Here is a 16,858-nt window from a genome sequence, read left to right as displayed (position 1 = left end):
GAGCTGGACTGAGAAGCAGTGACCTGGCTAGAGTTTGTGAAGGCAGCTGCAACAAGACGTGGTTTGGAAAATGTTGCCCAGCACATCTTTAATATCCAGTGTATTGGTCCCGAACAGTAAAAAAAAAGGCAATACTGCGACGTATAACCTCATGACACCAAAACCGTAGATCAAAAATCAATTTTGGCACTCGTGTCAAGAGCCGCAGTGTGGCATTAAGTCAAAGAGATTTTCGACATCGTAGTTGTGTGTGATCGAGTGTGAATCAAAACGTAGACGGTTCAAAACACTTCAGCGCAGGAACCCTCGGTACTTGGCGAGGGACTCGGTTATGAAACCACGTTTTCTGCGGCGGCGGCGGCGTCCAGAGCAGAAGCGGGTGCCCACCTTCCTTCTGGTAAAGAGAGAAATTAATTGAATCCTAAAAAATGAAAATAGTTTCACCATCCAACATAATTTGAATGCAATACGAATGTCAACTTAAGCTGCACTTTTAAATGTGTTATATTTATTAACAAATACACGTCAAAAGTAAACAATCCTGGGGGGCAGCATAGAAATACTGAGAATGCTCATTGTGTTTATTTGTTTATTTATTTGGTACACATCTATTACATGCACAGTTTATCTTAATGTGAAGTATATACGTAGCTGTGCATGTGTGTGTGTGTGCGTGTGCGTGCGTGTGTGTGTGTGCGTGTGTGTGTGTGAAGCAGGGTCTGTAAAATATTACTCGGTGTTTTCCAGTTTTAAGTGAAGGCCTTCAATGTGACTTTGACACACATTGCTCTTAAAGGACATAAGAAAATAAGTACAGGGCAAGTCATTTGAAAACAAAATCATGGTCGATACCATCCATCCATCCATCCATCCATTATCCATCCATCCATCCATCCATTATCCATCCATCCATCTATCCATCCATCCATTATCCATCCATCCATCCATTATCCATCCATCCATTATCCATCCATCCATCCATTATCCATCCATCCATCCATTATCCATCCATCCATCCATCCATTATCCATCCATCCATCCATTATCCAAGCCGCTTATTCCGATTGGGGTCGCGGGATGCTGGAGGCTACCCCAGCAGTCATTGGGCGGCAAGCGGGGAGACACCCTGGACAGGCGGCCAGTCCATCACAGGGCCCACACAGTCACACCTAGGGACAATCTAGTGCGGCCGATTCACCTGACTTACAGGTCTTTGGACTGTGGGAGGAAAAGCGAGGGCTTCTGGTCGTTAATCACCATACAGAACCAACATGAATCAGTCACTGATCCTTGCAGCCTCTACAAGCACTGATCGACTGTAATTGGAGTGCAGTGATGTAAAGAGGCGATTAAAACGGTGTGATTTTAGCCGCTGCTTTGGGATCATGCTGATACCAGCCATGTTCCACATTCAGAGGGATGAGTTGATGTAATCTTAGTCGGCGGGTGGAGCACGACACAGGGCGTGTTAGGGCATCGCTCATCTTTGAGTGGAGATGAATTGGGGAGCATTTAACACCAACTTGGCTGAGATTTTACCCCCTCTGACATGGCACGGAGGATCATCATATGTCACAAGCATGACACTCCAGCCTTGTCCTCCTGTGTGAGTCAGCTTTGGTGGTGAATGAGGATGCTTTTCAGAAAGTCACCTCCTGTTTCCTGACCTAAAGGCGATGGTCAGACCAAACCTTTACGATCAGGCCTCTGGCATGAATCTAAATGTATAGGCATGTTTGCCACAGATTATTTTCTCAGACTGCGCTCTGTGGTGTGTTTGATTGGACCTCAGGGCTCCTATCACATTTTCTTTACCACCCCAAGGGGCAGATTATTACCCCCGGAAACTGCAAACCATTCATATCATGAGGCCAACAGATCAGGAGTTTGTGTAAGTGCTGCTCATGTGAGCTGAAGCAGAGGTCTATATTTATACAGTAGGACCGACATCTTCTGCCTCACATCCTGACCTCAGCCAATGCAATGCCCCTTTAATAAGGCCTTGACACATTGTGTCCGCTGATGACCACAGGTTTATCTCTCTGTGTATCCAGCTCGCAGTAAGCTACTGTCTACCTGCTGATATTCTACTGTCTACCTGCTGACATTCTACTGTCTACCTGCTGACATTCTACTGTCTACCTGCTGACATTCTACTGTCTACCTGCTGATATTCTACTGTCTACCTGCTGACATTCTACTGTCTACCTGCTAGTATTCTACTGTCTACCTGCTGACATTCTACTGTCTACCTGCTAGTATTCTACTGTCTACCTGCTGACATTCTACTGTCTACCTGCTGATATTCTACTGTCTACCTGCTGACATTCTACTGTCTACCTGCTAGTATTCTACTGTCTACCTGCTTACATTCTACTGTCTACCTGCTGACATTCTACTGTCTACCTGCTGATATTCTACTGTCTACCTGCTAGTATTCTACTGTCTACCTGCTGACATTCTACTGTCTACCTGCTAGTATTCTACTGTCTACCTGCTGACATTCTACTGTCTACCTGCTAGTATTCTACTGTCTACCTGCTGACATTCTACTGTCTACCTGCTGATATTCTACTGTCTACCTGCTGACATTCTACTGTCTACCTGCTAGTATTCTACTGTCTACCTGCTAACATTCTACTGTCTACCTGCTGACATTCTACTGTCTACCTGCTGACATTCTACTGTCTACCTGCTGATATTCTACTGTCTACCTGCTGATATTCTACTGTCTACCTGCTGATATTCTACTGTCTACCTGCTAGTATTCTACTGTCTACCTGCTAACATTCTACTGTCTACCTGCTGACATTCTACTGTCTACCTGCTAGTATTCTACTGTCTACCTGCTAACATTCTACTGTCTACCTGCTGACATTCTACTGTCTACCTGTGACATTCTACTGTCTACCTGCTAACATTCTACTGTCTACCTGCTGACATTCTACTGTCTACCTGCTGACATTCTACTGTCTACCTGCTAGTATTCTACTGTCTACCTGCTGACATTCTACTGTCTACCTGCTGATATTCTACTGTCTACCTGCTGATATTCTACTGTCTACCTGCTAGTATTCTACTGTCTACCTGCTGACATTCTACTGTCTACCTGCTGATATTCTACTGTCTACCTGCTGATATTCTACTGTCTACCTGCTGACATTCTACTGTCTACCTGCTGACATTCTACTGTCTACCTGCTGATATTCTACTGTCTACCTGTGACATTCTACTGTCTACCTGCTAGTATTCTACTGTCTCCCTGCTGACATTCTACTGTCTACCTGCTGATATTCTACTGTCTACCTGCTGACATTCTACTGTCTACCTGCTGATATTCTACTGTCTACCTGCTGACATTCTGCTGTCTACCTGCTGACATTCTACTGTCTACCTGCTGACATTCTACTGTCTACCTGTGACATTCTACCGTCTACCTGCTAACATTCTACTGTCTACCTGCTGACATTCTACTGTCTACCTGCTGACATTCTACTGTCTACCTGATGACATTCTACTGTCTACCTGCTGACATTCTACTGTCTATCTGCTGACATTGTACTGTCTACCTGCTAATATTCTTCATACTCTTTTCATCTGTGATGGGCTATGCAAAAATTCATAGGCCATAAATTGAATATACCGATTTTGATTTGTACACCTTAATAATGGAAGATATTTGAATATACTAATGCCAAATTACAATGACCATTAATAGCTGAATGATGCCAATGAATATTTAACTACTCTGTCATGCAGCCCATTTATGTGGATTACTGGTCAGAATCTGGACTAGGAGTCTAAAGTGTAAAGCCCCTTGCTTTGGTTATTATTTCAAACCAGAGTTGAGTTTAGAGAGCAGTGTGTTGTCCAGTATCCCCCACACTCACGTTGACATTGAGATGACTGTAAATCAAATTGAACATATATGTTGACTTGTGAACAGTGGAAAACACTAAAAACCAAGGCCAAGTGGCTTGGATCTGGCCCAGTACCTATGTGATATGGATGGTTGTGTGTGTGTGTGTGTGTGTGTGTGTGTGTGTGTGTGTGTGTGTGTGTGTGTGTGTGTGTGTGTGTTGTGTATGAGCAAGAGAAAGAAATTGAAAGATTTAGGGCTTTTGTTTTAACCATGCCACCATTTTCTGATACATACCTAATTCTACCTTATTTTATATGTGAACTGTCATGCACATGTTATTTTTAACATATTTTGCGTCCAATTATTTGTTGTGTGTTTGTTCTAGATATAAAACAGTTCATTCATTGATCCGCATACGGTTACCTAGTGTGTGTGTGTGTGTGTGTGTGTGTGTGTGTGTGTGTGTGAGGGGTGGATGGTGGACAAATAAAAATAAAAAGATAGCGCAGCTAAAGTGATGTGTTCCCTGACAGGCTTGAAAATGAAAAAGGAAAAAAAAAACATGACTGCAGCAAACAATTTCAAGCACAATGTAAAAATGGCAGGCGACTCAGTGCTCAGCTCCCCTCAGACGGAGGGGTTATATAATTTTTCCTCCCAGTGTGAGCTGCTTGCAACTGTGCTATAAAACATTCCCTGTTCCTCGGCAGCTGTTTCTACATTCAGCATCCCTTCTTATTGTTTCTTCTCCGCTCGTCTGTTTTCTACGCATCCTCTCTTCATGTACAAAATGCGTCTCGCTGTCCTTTATTCTTATGTCTTGACACATCATCAGTGGCATTTCTGGCCATTGCGGCGCCCGAGGCGAGCTCTCTGCCCCCCACTATTATCTATTTCTTCCCATGATTTGAGGTTTGTACCTCCCCATCAGCATTTCAAATAGTTGTTTCCAGATGATGAAAAGGACAGTTTTTCCCCCCTGAAGACAGGACATATCTGCATTATGCATATCTGCATAAGGCACAGGCTGTTGCTGGTCACTTCTCTCCTGTGTTCCCTTTGAGTGTTCTTGATTGACAGGCGTGTATGGAGGCATGCCATGCGCGCCACACATCTTGCAGGCTCCATTTTCAACAACAATATTTAACTGTTGCACAATGAGGTAAATCGTCCAGCCTCGCAGAGGATGCAACATTTCTTGACACTAACTGGTTCACCGCATCATCTAAACCAACAGTTCATTTGGAATAGATGTTTTTGAAATGCTTACCTATTCCATTTTGATTAGCAACCGGAGCGAAAACAAGCAACGTTTTACCCAAACAGTTCTCCGTGATATGTGGAAGGGTGCGTTCTGCTTTGCTGAAACAACCTACAGAAGAAAACGCTGAAGGAACCATAACCCTGAAATTTGCTTCAGGCGTTGTAGTGGGGGTAATATCAGGAATCCCTTTGAAATGCTGTTTGACGTGTGCTGGCAAGACATTTAGAACATGTTTATTTTATGACTTTCAGTCTCACAGATGCATCAAACACTCAGACTGTGGACATGTCAGGCTCCATCTCTGGACCCTTCAGGAAAAATTGATTTTGCATGACTACTTCTCTAGAAGAAGAGCAGCAGGGGGTGAATTCACAATTCCTTGAGGTCCCCGTGTAATACTAGAGAAATAAGATAGACGCACAACAGTGAGAGAAATGTGCGTTTACTCCCGGCATCCCGTAGACGTGTGTACTCAAAAGCAGATTCCATGTCACACCTAAGTAGCAGTCTGCAGGTTACACTGATTGTGGTCTCAGATACGTGTGTATGGGTGATGTGTGTGTATGGGTGTGTATGGGTGATGTGTGTGTGTGTGTGTATGATGTGTGTATGGGTGATGTGTGTATGTTTGTGTATGATGTGTGTATGGATGATGTGTGTATGGGTGATGTGTGTATGTTTGTGTATGATGTGTGTATGGATGATGTGTGTATGGGTGATGTGTGTATGTTTGTGTATGATGTGTGTATGGATGATGTGTGTATGGATGATGTGTGTATGGATGATGTGTGTATGTTTGTGTATGATGTGTGTATGGATGATGTGTGTATGGGTGATGTGTGTATGTTTGTGTATGATGTGTGTATGGATGATGTGTGTATGGATGATGTGTGTATGTTTGTGTATGATGTGTGTATGGATGATGTGTGTATGGATGATGTGTGTATGGATGATGTGTGTATTGATGATGTGTGTATGTTTGTGTATGATGTGTGTATGGATGATGTGTGTATGGGTGATGTGTGTATGTTTGTGTATGATGTGTGTATGGATGATGTGTGTATGGATGATGTGTGTATGTTTGTGTATGATGTGTGTATGGATGATGTGTGTATGGATGATGTGTGTATGGATGATGTGTGTATTGATGATGTGTGTATGTTTGTGTATGATGTGTGTATGGATGATGTGTGTATGGGTGATGTGTGTATGTTTGTGTATGATGTGTGTATGGATGATGTGTGTATGGATGATGTGTGTATGTTTGTGTATGATGTGTGTATGGATGATGTGTGTATGGGTGATGTGTGTATGTTTGTGTATGATGTGTGTATGGATGATGTGTGTGTGTGTGTGTGTGTGTGTGTGTATGATGTGTGTATGGGTGATGTGTGTGTGTGTGTGTGTGTGTGATGTGTGTATGGGTGATGTGTGTGTGTGTATGGATGATGTGTGTGTGTGTATGGATGATGTGTGTGTATGGGTGATGTGTGTATGATGTGTGTATGGGTGATGTGTGTGTGTATGTGTGTGTATGATGTGTGTATGGGTGATGTGTGTGTGTGTGTGTGTGTGTGTGTGTGTGTGTGTGTGTGTGTGTGTGTGTGTATGATGTGTGTGTGTGTGTGTGTGTGTGTGTGTGTATGGGTGGGCCAAACAGGATAAGAAGACCAAGTTTACTGCCTATGTGACGACATAGACAAGTGATTTGTGAACTTGTGACTGGAGAAGTAAACTAAGACAAGAGAAATGCTGAAGTCCGATGTGCCAAGTCGTGTTGTATTTGATGCTCTTGTTCTCTTTGGTGAGAGCGGTGTGGCACTTGTGACCTGACGTCCATAAAACTGCTCCGCCCCACATCAATGGCCATAAGAATGTGTTGGAAACCAAAAATGGGACGATTTTCAGTCTGTTTTTGGTGTAAACAAACGAAGAGCTGCAGTCCAAGGGGTGATAACAACATGCTAGTGTTGAACAAACACTCGCTGACACCTCCTTTCTGGCCTCCTTCTGGCCTCCTTTCTGGCCTCCTTTCTGGCCTCCTTTCTCCTTTCTCCTTTCTCCTCAGGATTTTGGTTTTGTGCCGAGACAGCAGCCTTCCTTTACAGACGTGCTGACCCATGTTACGCTATTGTAGCTCCACAAGGCAAAGGCAGTGTGAATATACTGAGCATCCTTCATGGGACAGGTACCGGGGCTTCAACATGTATTGTGTTGAATTCAGTCCCCCCCCCCCTCCTCCCCCCGGTAATAAAGTCAAAGATCCAAGGTCGTCATTTGGGAACGCTGCAGGGAAGAGGCTTGCTGCAGACAGGACAGGATGAACGTCTTTATCTAGAACAAATAAACGAAGAGGTCGTTACTCACTACGACCCACATGTGCTCTGACTTCCCTCTTCCACCAGGGATCGAACGGGTGTGTGTGGAAGTACGGCGCCTTCTCCGTTAGCACTGAGCTTTTTGGCGATGTTCTGACACTTTCAGATTTCCAGAAGCCACTACACATTCTGCGGTGGTGGGTAGCGCTGATGATGAATTGTAGATTAAATCGCTTCCCTTTGAGAGGCCTGCCGGCAAGCCGCCATTTTGCTATTTGGTGTTTTCGGAACTTGTGAAGGTCTGCTCCCGTCTCACCCCAAGTTCTAGTAGATCCACTATCATCATGGAATAGGAGCGGTACCCCTGAATTGTCCAGTGAGATCCTATTTTTTATATTCTCGGTATTTGGAAGCAGTATCTTTTAGAGGTGCAGGATGGCGGATAACCACAGATGTGTGTTCTGACAGATCCTGACAGAACAGGATCCAGCACCTCTCAGCTTCACACCTGCATTCTGGCACCGGTTTGCAAGGATCCCACACCTCCGCTGGCGAGCACCGTTCTTCTTTTTTCTTCTTTGTGTGTGTGTGTGTGTGTGTGTGTGTGTGTGTGTGTGTGTGTGTGTGTGTGCCACAGTACATTGTATTCTGGGGGGAAAAGCCGAGCATTTGCTGAGTGTTTTCTATTTCCATCCCTGCAAAACACGTGATGGACACATGGTTCTAAGAGGACAGGCGAGAAATCTGTCGATAGCCACCGCGGCACTTGCAACATAATCACGTCAGTAAATGTGAAAGTCTGAAAGAAGCGGTCGGTGTACGGACGTGTGAACTGTGCTGCCGAAGAACGTGTGAACTGTGCTGCCGAACTACGCTGTCAGGCACGCGGCTCAGCTGTCAAAGGGAATTTCACATTGACGGCTGAATTTCAGTGCAGGCGTTGGGGGTCGTTGTTGCCTTCCCCTCATCTGGCCGTGTGGGATTTAAATGGTGCTGTGGTTCAATGTGGCTAATGGAGGGCTGCTGCTACATTGTGATTTTCACAAACGGCATGGGTGGAGTGGAGGGATGGCGTCTGGGCATTGTGATAGATGGTTGGAGTGAGTTTACTGTGTTTGAAGGCTGCAGTATAGGTCTGCAGTAACCATTTACATTTTAACCAGCCCGTGGTGTAACGTAGTTGTTTAATAATGTAAACGTTTATATCATGACAGCGTAACATCACTGTGGCGTCTGCTGTGCTTGCGTCACTAATGTAATGATGCAATGTTCTGGGCCCGTTACAGTGGATCTGCTGGACCGTGTGGGACCTCAGGATTTCCTCGTAGAGAACTGTAAATAACCAAACGATTCCCGAAGTGCAAGTGTCTCATAACGTGGGACCCTGTGCCGCTTGGAAAGCGAGTCGGATACGGAGACACTAGCTCAGGTATGTGTGCTAATGGTAACTCAAGTCATCTCCAAGCAAAGCACACACCAGTGTAGTCTCACCTTGACAGAGCAGTTATGCATGGCTTCAGCCCACTTAAAGCAAAGTGGCTGCTTAATATTGCAACAGTGCACTGTTGTTTTATGTTCTCGAGCAGACTGGTAATGGAAAACAAAGCCTTGCTCTGATTTTGCAGCCCCGGGTTGTGCTGTACAGCATTATTGTTTTCTAATAGTCGCTGTTCTGAGGGGAATAAATTCCACTTCTCTAGACAAAGTGACTTTAGATGGGCATCACCAGTGTACTGTGACTACCATCTGACTGGAAAAGAAAAACTGTTTTTGCCACTCATAATACCAGCTTTAGATTATTTTTGGTAGAGCCCTACTTGATATGCAGTATCAGGCATTTCAGAGCACTATAATCACGCCACAAGATAACAGTGGAACCAGTACGGCTGTGGTTGAACGTGGGATGAGCTAAACACTGACCTCCAAGTCATCACCGCTGCCTAATTTTCAAGTATTTATGAAAACGTGGAGGGGGCGGGAAGCTAAGTTATAAAAATAATTTGTGATGGTGCAATATTATGAAATCAAACCTCAAAGCTGGGAAACACTTTTATATTTCTGTTAATATTATATAGACAAGCATAATCCATCATACAGTTTTTTTATGTTGCAGGAAAAATTAAAAACATTTGGCATGAATGTTTTTTTTTTCTTTCCTCCCAATTGTACTTGGCCAATTACCCCACTCTTCTGAGCCGTCCCGCTCTCTGCTCCACCCCCTCTGCTGATCCCAGGAGGGCTGCAGACTACCACATGCCTCCTCCCATACATGTTGAGTCACCAGCCGCTTCTTTTCACCTGACAGTGAGGAGTTTCACCAGAGGGGCGTAGCACGTGGGAGGATCACGCTATTCCCCCCAGTTCCCCTCCCCCCAACCAGCTGGCCCTGACCAACCACAGGAGGCGCTAGTGCAGTGACCAGGACACATACCCACATCTAGCTTTCCACCCACAATCACGGCCAATTGTGTCTGTAGGGACGCCCGACCAACCCGGAGGTAACACGGGGATTCAAACCGGCGATCCCCGTGTTGGTACGCAACAGAATAGACCGCTACACCACCCGGACACCTAGCATGAATTCGTTAATGAAACCATTTTTTTTCAGAAAATATCTTCTATATATTTGCAAGTTTTTTTTTAATCTTTTAGTGTAGTTCTGTGTTAGCCATCAATGGCGTCTCTGCATTCAGGGCCGGTGGGGCCTGGCCCCACCAGATGTCGCCAGTGCATGACATGGTCATTAATCAAGGCTCAGCGTTTTTGGTTTTTACTGATTTTCACTGAAAAATACCCAGATCTTTTAAAAGGAGCGGATCGGTTTAAACTGATTTTCAGCCGGATTGTATGTTTCCACGGATCCAAAAGTTGTTCCTGTTTGTGTGAGGTTATGTAACAGTGTCCTCTTGTGGCGAAAATCGGCATGCTGGATGGCTTTGAAAAATAAAAACCGAAAACGCCGAGCCTTGTCAATAGTTTAGTGTAACAAGTTCTTTGTAACTAACGCTGTTGTGTGTTTATTACATATGACGGCAGTAGCGCCATCTGACCCGTTCCAGATGTCTTCTGTACAGGTCAGTACTGCTAGCGGTCTTCGTTTGGTGAGCACGGGGCCCGTCAGTGGTCGTTTAACCAAGCGAGCAGTTGAAAACCCTGCACATGTTCAACACACTTTCAGTAATGAGCTGTGGGGCACGATCGTGTTGGCCCCATGCTGAGAGCAGCCGGTAAAAATAATAGAAGGACGTACATCCAGACGTTTGATAACCGTCGTTTATGGTATCGACGTTGCTACACACCACACCATTTGACACCATAAGGCAACAGGTTAAATACACTTGCTGTGCTATCGATTGAAAATAAATTCATTCAGGGATCGGTGGACTTGGATAGAAGTTATTGAAGAGTTTGCCCAGATGAAGGCGCATGGTGCATCTTTTCTTTTCAGCAGTGACCAGCGCTGGTGACTCTGTTTTGCTTTGGCTGTAGGTTAAGAGGCAGAGAGTGATGGGTTTCCCTGCTCTGACAAGTTGCTTTGGATGAATTATCACAGTTGCAGACCACGGTGATCGTACACTGCTCGATAACTTCGTATTTGTAATGCGATGTTGTATAACAAGGTGATAGGCAAGTTGTGTGAGATCAAATGCTGTTATTGATGATGTCACTCGTGTCCCTGTCTCCACATCCGCTACCTCCTGCACCGCGTTACATCAGTGTGTTCATTTGTGATTTCACCGATGAGGTGTGTTTGTGTTTGGATGCATTGAGCAAGTAGATTTGTGTGTAGTTTCATTGACAAGTCGGATGCTGCCCATGCAGAGTTTATTGTGCCCAACCAGGCTTTCCGTGCCAGAGACGCCGCTGTTAGCCATGGATATCTCAGTGGTAGATGACAGCGCCAGTCGTCTGCAGTTTTATACAACTGCAATATTCCAGCTTTGAATGTTTTGCCAATACAGCGATGAAACTATTAAGAATGATGTGAAACGTGTACTGTTTGACTGTTGCCTCCCTAAAGTCGGGGGGATGAAAAATAACCTGAACATCTGAGTGCCTCACCTTCCAAACAGCTGTGCCTAGCACCTCTCTCTCTGAGCATCATTTCTCTTTAGGTCACACAAACACACTAGTCCCAAGTGGAGAAGTAATAGACTCCACTTGTGTCAAAGTCGGAGAAGGCAGAGTCATGCAGATTGCGACAACTGTTGCAATCCGTCAGCAAGCAGCAGCCAGTGCAAAAACGTCAAGCTGCAGGGACGTAACTTATAAGCATGCTGGCTAGCGTTTGTGCTGCAGTCCTAAATAAGGAGCAGCTCTTTCATACTCGAGCTGTCCCCCTAAAAGGGACTTTCAGCAGCAAGTCTTGTTGTTTAGTGCAACAAAACTTGCTGCTGCTGCCATAGTTCAACACCAAACAAAAAATGCCTTGCTAGTCCCAGTTGTTCCCACCTACCTTTGGTTACTTGCCCGGTAACTTGTTGCTACCCATATGGACAACTGTTTCAGCAGCTGCCCATTGGTATCCAAGCTGAGACTTTTGCAATACACACTTGTACACACACTCGGCACACTTGTGCAGTTGCACAGCTTCTGATGGGCCGGGGTTATTGGACAGAGCAAATTTGCAACCCAGAAAAAAATAAATGAAGCTGAATAGAGAGAACAAGAGGAAAGGTAATGGGAAATGAATAGAAGCTAGTTATTATGGTTTTATACTTATGGAAATGATTGTAGGCCAGATGAAGGTAAAACTCCTGCATGGTCAGCCTGTAAATGAGAATAGCATATGCAGAATATGTCGACCTTGTATGTCTGCCTGAATTGTGGAATAATTCTGCCATTATGAAAAGCTTATGTCATATTTTGGCATCCATGTATTACGCAGACAGGAATTTAACATTACAGAAAGTATTCGGCCAACTATGTATTCAGACCAGATGCACAGACAAATTGGCTATTATCCAAGCATCCAGGACCCACGAAGCATCGCTGCAGCTGACATGTGAACACATAAACGGATCTAATGGATATTTATTACATGCCACATACAGGGACGCCATAGTTAAATGGCATCTTGCTGAAAAGAAGTGTCACGGAGCGCCAAACAATTAGACACTGACAAATGGGGAGTGAAAGCTATGATTTTATGATGGTTTAAGGATAATCACGTTGTGTTGTGTACTTCTGGGTGCGTGTCTATGAGGGAGTGGTCACTTCTTTGTGCTTTTGCTTTTCTTGGTCTGTTCTGCCTGTTCGGTGCTTGTGAAGCCTTTTTTTCCAGGTACGACAGAAAGCATCTTGAAACAAGGAGACGTGAAGCACTTGTATTTTTGAGATGGCTTTTCTCATAAAAACCTTGGGTTGGTGTAAATGGAGCATGTCATAATTTAGAAAGTATCGAACAACTTTGAAACACGGCCTGTTTTTTTCGTGGGTAGAAGATTAGTTGATGTTTTTGTTCTTTTTCTCCATTACCATTTCAGTGGCTTATCACCCCAAATGTGGTTTTAGTTCTACCCCGCTGCTTAAAGAGCGAGCCTCTTCATTCCCTTCTTTATGGACCTAAGTGGGATTTCAGCTTTAGGGCTTCAAAGCATTTGGTTAACACTGCTCGTCCTGTCACCGTAATGTGACTTAAAGCTGAAATCCGTGATTTTCCCAGTCTGTGCCTGCCTCCGGCAGTGGGAACGACGAGCAAGGTGGCAGCCATTGTCCCTTGTGTGCTGGCAGCTCAGCAGTGAACGGTTCTCCCCCTTCTACCGACGGCATGTTTGGACCACAGCTAACAGAGGCAGGCTAATGTAATACAGAGTACTTCATACCTTAGGGGAACGCAGTTGTACTTTGATACTGGTTGTACGGCTGGGTGATATGGCCTAGAAATAGGATTTTAATCGATTTTGTTCTTAAAAATGTGTGGATGAACCCACTCGCCTGCGTGCCCCTGTTTGCCATGCTTGAATAAATGTGTCATCGCCACATACTTACCTGGCAGGGGGACACCATGATCCAGAAGGTGGTTCACCCAGGGTGAGGCTTGACTGTTGCACTCCGGTTGTGCTGACCCCTGCAAATCCCCCAAATGTTTTTTTGCCGGCAGCCATACCAACATGTACCCTGGCTCTACCAAATGACAGAGGCTAAGCATGTGTGGGCTTGGCTGGTACTTGGATGGGAGACCTCCCAGGTAAACTGAGGTGCTGCCGGTGGTGGTGTTGGTGGGCCAGTAGGGAGCGGTCTTCCCTTTGGTCTTAATAAAAACAACAAATATCAAATTCTAATGCCCCAGTGCAGTGACGGGATGCTGTGCTGTAGGAGGTGCCATCCTTCGGATGAGACGTTAAACTGAGGTCCTGACTCACTGTGGTCATTAAAGGTCCCACGGCACTTATCGCAAAGAGTAGAGGTTCCCCGGTGTCCTGGCGAAATTCCCAACCTGGCTTTCCATCTGGCCACCTAATCATCCCCCCCGTGTAATTGGCTCAGTGATTCCTCCCTCTGCAAATCAAGCTGATCTGTGGTGAGCGTTCTGGCACAAAATGGCTGCCGTGCATCACCCAGGTGGTGCTACACATTGGTGGTGGTTGAGGTGAGTTACCCCCTTCAATGTGAAGCGCTCTGGGTATCTGGAAAAGCGCTGTATAAATGCCCATCCATCCATTATCCAAACCACTTATCCTGCTCTCAGGGTCACGCAACCCGGTATCACGACATTTCGTGTCATAGTCATGAAATTTAATCTATGAAATCGAGCTGGGGGACACGATGTCGCTGAAATTTTCTTGTCCGGCACCACAAAGTTGTATCCAATGCATTCCTATGGGCCAAATTATTATTTTTCTAACCCTAACCCTAGGTTAGGCCAGACCAGCCAGACCCACCATCTTGATAACGTGACTCGCACAAGAAAAACGTGGCCCATAGGAATGCATTGGATACAACTTTGTGGTGCCGGACAAGAAAATTTCAGCGACATCGTGTCCCCCGGCACGATTTCATGATTTCGTGACTATGACATGAAATCTCGTGATACCGGGTTGGGTCATGGGGATACTGGAGCCTATCCCAGCAGTCATTGGGCGGCAGGCAGGGAGACACCCTGGACAGGCGGCCAGGCCATCACAGGGTATTGTTGGTAAACATCAACAATCATGCTATATAAATGTATTATTATTATTATTATTATTAATTCATCATCACGTTTCAGTCATTTTTGCTGTTTGAGGAGGAACGTGTCTGCTCTTGCACCAGTATCATCCTACCTGGTCGAACATTTCAGTAGCGATCTATGGCGAGTGTCTCCAACCATGGTAAAGATCCCAGTTGATATATTATGTAACCTTAGTCCATGGTCCAGATGGAGAAAATAATTATTGATAAATGGAGGAAATTCCCAGATTTCAACTTTAATAGAAAAATAACACACTATCATTGTATATTACATGAAGCACTACTGGTATTTAGCCCAAGCAAGCGGACTCAATACCGTTGATACTGGACCCATAAATTGGTGGATTTGTGTCCGGTAGGTTGTTTGGCCACTAGACAAGGGATGAAGCAGTCGCTGGATCGACTTTGTTAAAGCTTAGAGGAGACATGAAAACAAACAACAGAGAATGAATCAACAAATAGTGCCGGTAACAGAAAACCCTTGTTTGACATTTGATATGTGTACTACCACAATATGAACAAAGACCCTGTCATACATGCAGCGCACAACTGTTGTGGGATGTTGTGAACTGAAAGGTACGAGTTCATTATCTTCAGTTTGTAACTGGAAGTAGGTCTTGTATTGACTGCACGTTTACATAATTCCTGCTCGGACGTTTAACATTAACATTGTAAAATGGATGATTTGCAGTGGCTGAAGAGTTAAAGCCGACTCATCTGGATCATGTTTTCAGTTAAACAACAACCCAGAACGTTCTGGGTTGTTGTTTAACTGAAAACATGATTGAGGTGATGGAGCACATCTTACTTGCATCTCTGTCGATGGTGTTTCTGTGAAATGCTACCTCGAATGAGGCCGCATGGGAAATACCAAGTGGTAGGAGACAAGTGAGGAGCCAAGAGCAAACAGAGGTGGGGGTGCGGAAAAAAATACATTTTTCCAGTTTTCTTAACGACGAGGATTATATTGTTCATTAAAAAAAGAGAAAAATGCTGGATCTAAACCTTCTCATAACGGCATATATATTTAGATGCACTCACTCACAGATATTTTGGAAGGGTTGCAACTCCCCCAAATCTTTGCAGAAGATGCACCTAAACTTGAGACTAAGGGCTCTAGTTTCCGGGTCATAGTTCAGTCAAGGTGTGGCCAGTACTTTTGTTGCTGATTTCGGGACAGGCTGCGCTGGGGGTAATCGGCGCGGTTGTAAAAGGGTTGGATTAGAAGGAATAAATGGTCGGTAAGAGTGGTGGGAGCTGTCTTCAGTTACGGCCAATCAGATCAGCTCCTCTCATTCCCCCTAAAGGCAAACACGCTCTCTGTCATGGTGAACTGGCGGTTTGATAATGGCTGGTGGAAGTCCAGACCGGCTAAGGTAGAGACTCCTCTCTCAGGAGGAAACTGATGTCCTGGTTCAGGAGTCTCCAAGTGCTCATACAACAGACATGAACACCAATTCCAGTGTGATATGAGACAACACACAAACATGGATATTTGACAGGCTACCTTTTAATGTGTCTTCGTTCTCACCAGCATCTTCCTCACTTTCCTGTGTGTTCTGTGGACACAGCAGGGCACCTGAAATAGTTGCGATCACACTTCAGTTAGCCTCGGCAACCACTTCCTTCTTACAGGTCGAATGAGCTTAATTGAAATACCCGTCACCATGTGTTCCATGTGTACTGACGCACGCCGGCTGTTTTATGTGAGGAGACAGTGACACACCTGCAGATATTTTGTGTTGTGAGTAAAAAGGCTTAGGACAGTGGTCATTAGTTAAATTATTCACGACACAAGTCGTCATAACATCCACAGAAGTGTCGTGTGTGATATGGGATGAGTCCATGCTCCGTGCACCTTCACCTAAAGACTGCAAACTACCACACAACACCTGCATCGGCGCTAAGACCTGGTCTTACCAAGCAGAGGTGCACGTGTAATATCTGGTTTTATTTGCCACCAAACTAGCACTGCACCACATGATTTTGACTGACACACACTCTACTGCCCCCCCATGCCCATTTTGGTGCAAGTGATGTCATGACGAGCCTGGTAATTAGCAAATGCGCCCAGGTGAGACAAAAACCACCTAGCGCCCAATGAAATTGCCACTGCGTCTCCGTTAGCACTACCGCCGTCCTTGCACCGCCCGGAAACCGTAGCCCTGAAGGTCAATTTGTACAAACCCCAATCCCAATGAAGTTGGGACGTTGTGTAAAACGTGAATAAAAACAGAACAC

At 44.9% G+C, this 16,858-nt stretch overlaps 1 protein-coding gene and 1 pseudogene across 2 annotated transcripts in view; both read left to right on the top strand.

The window, feature by feature from the left end:
• Positions 1 to 16,858, top strand: part of opcml (opioid binding protein/cell adhesion molecule-like) — a 400,654-nt gene that overhangs the window by 182,198 nt on the left and 201,598 nt on the right. The window lies entirely within an intron of this gene.
• On the top strand, positions 13,428 to 13,548 carry LOC130117346 (U1 spliceosomal RNA; annotated as a pseudogene).

The sequence above is a fragment of the Lampris incognitus genome, chromosome 8, assembly GCF_029633865.1.
Source record: "Lampris incognitus isolate fLamInc1 chromosome 8, fLamInc1.hap2, whole genome shotgun sequence".
Lineage (NCBI taxonomy): Eukaryota > Metazoa > Chordata > Actinopteri > Lampriformes > Lampridae > Lampris > Lampris incognitus.
This window is presented reverse-complemented; position numbering and strand designations above follow the sequence as displayed.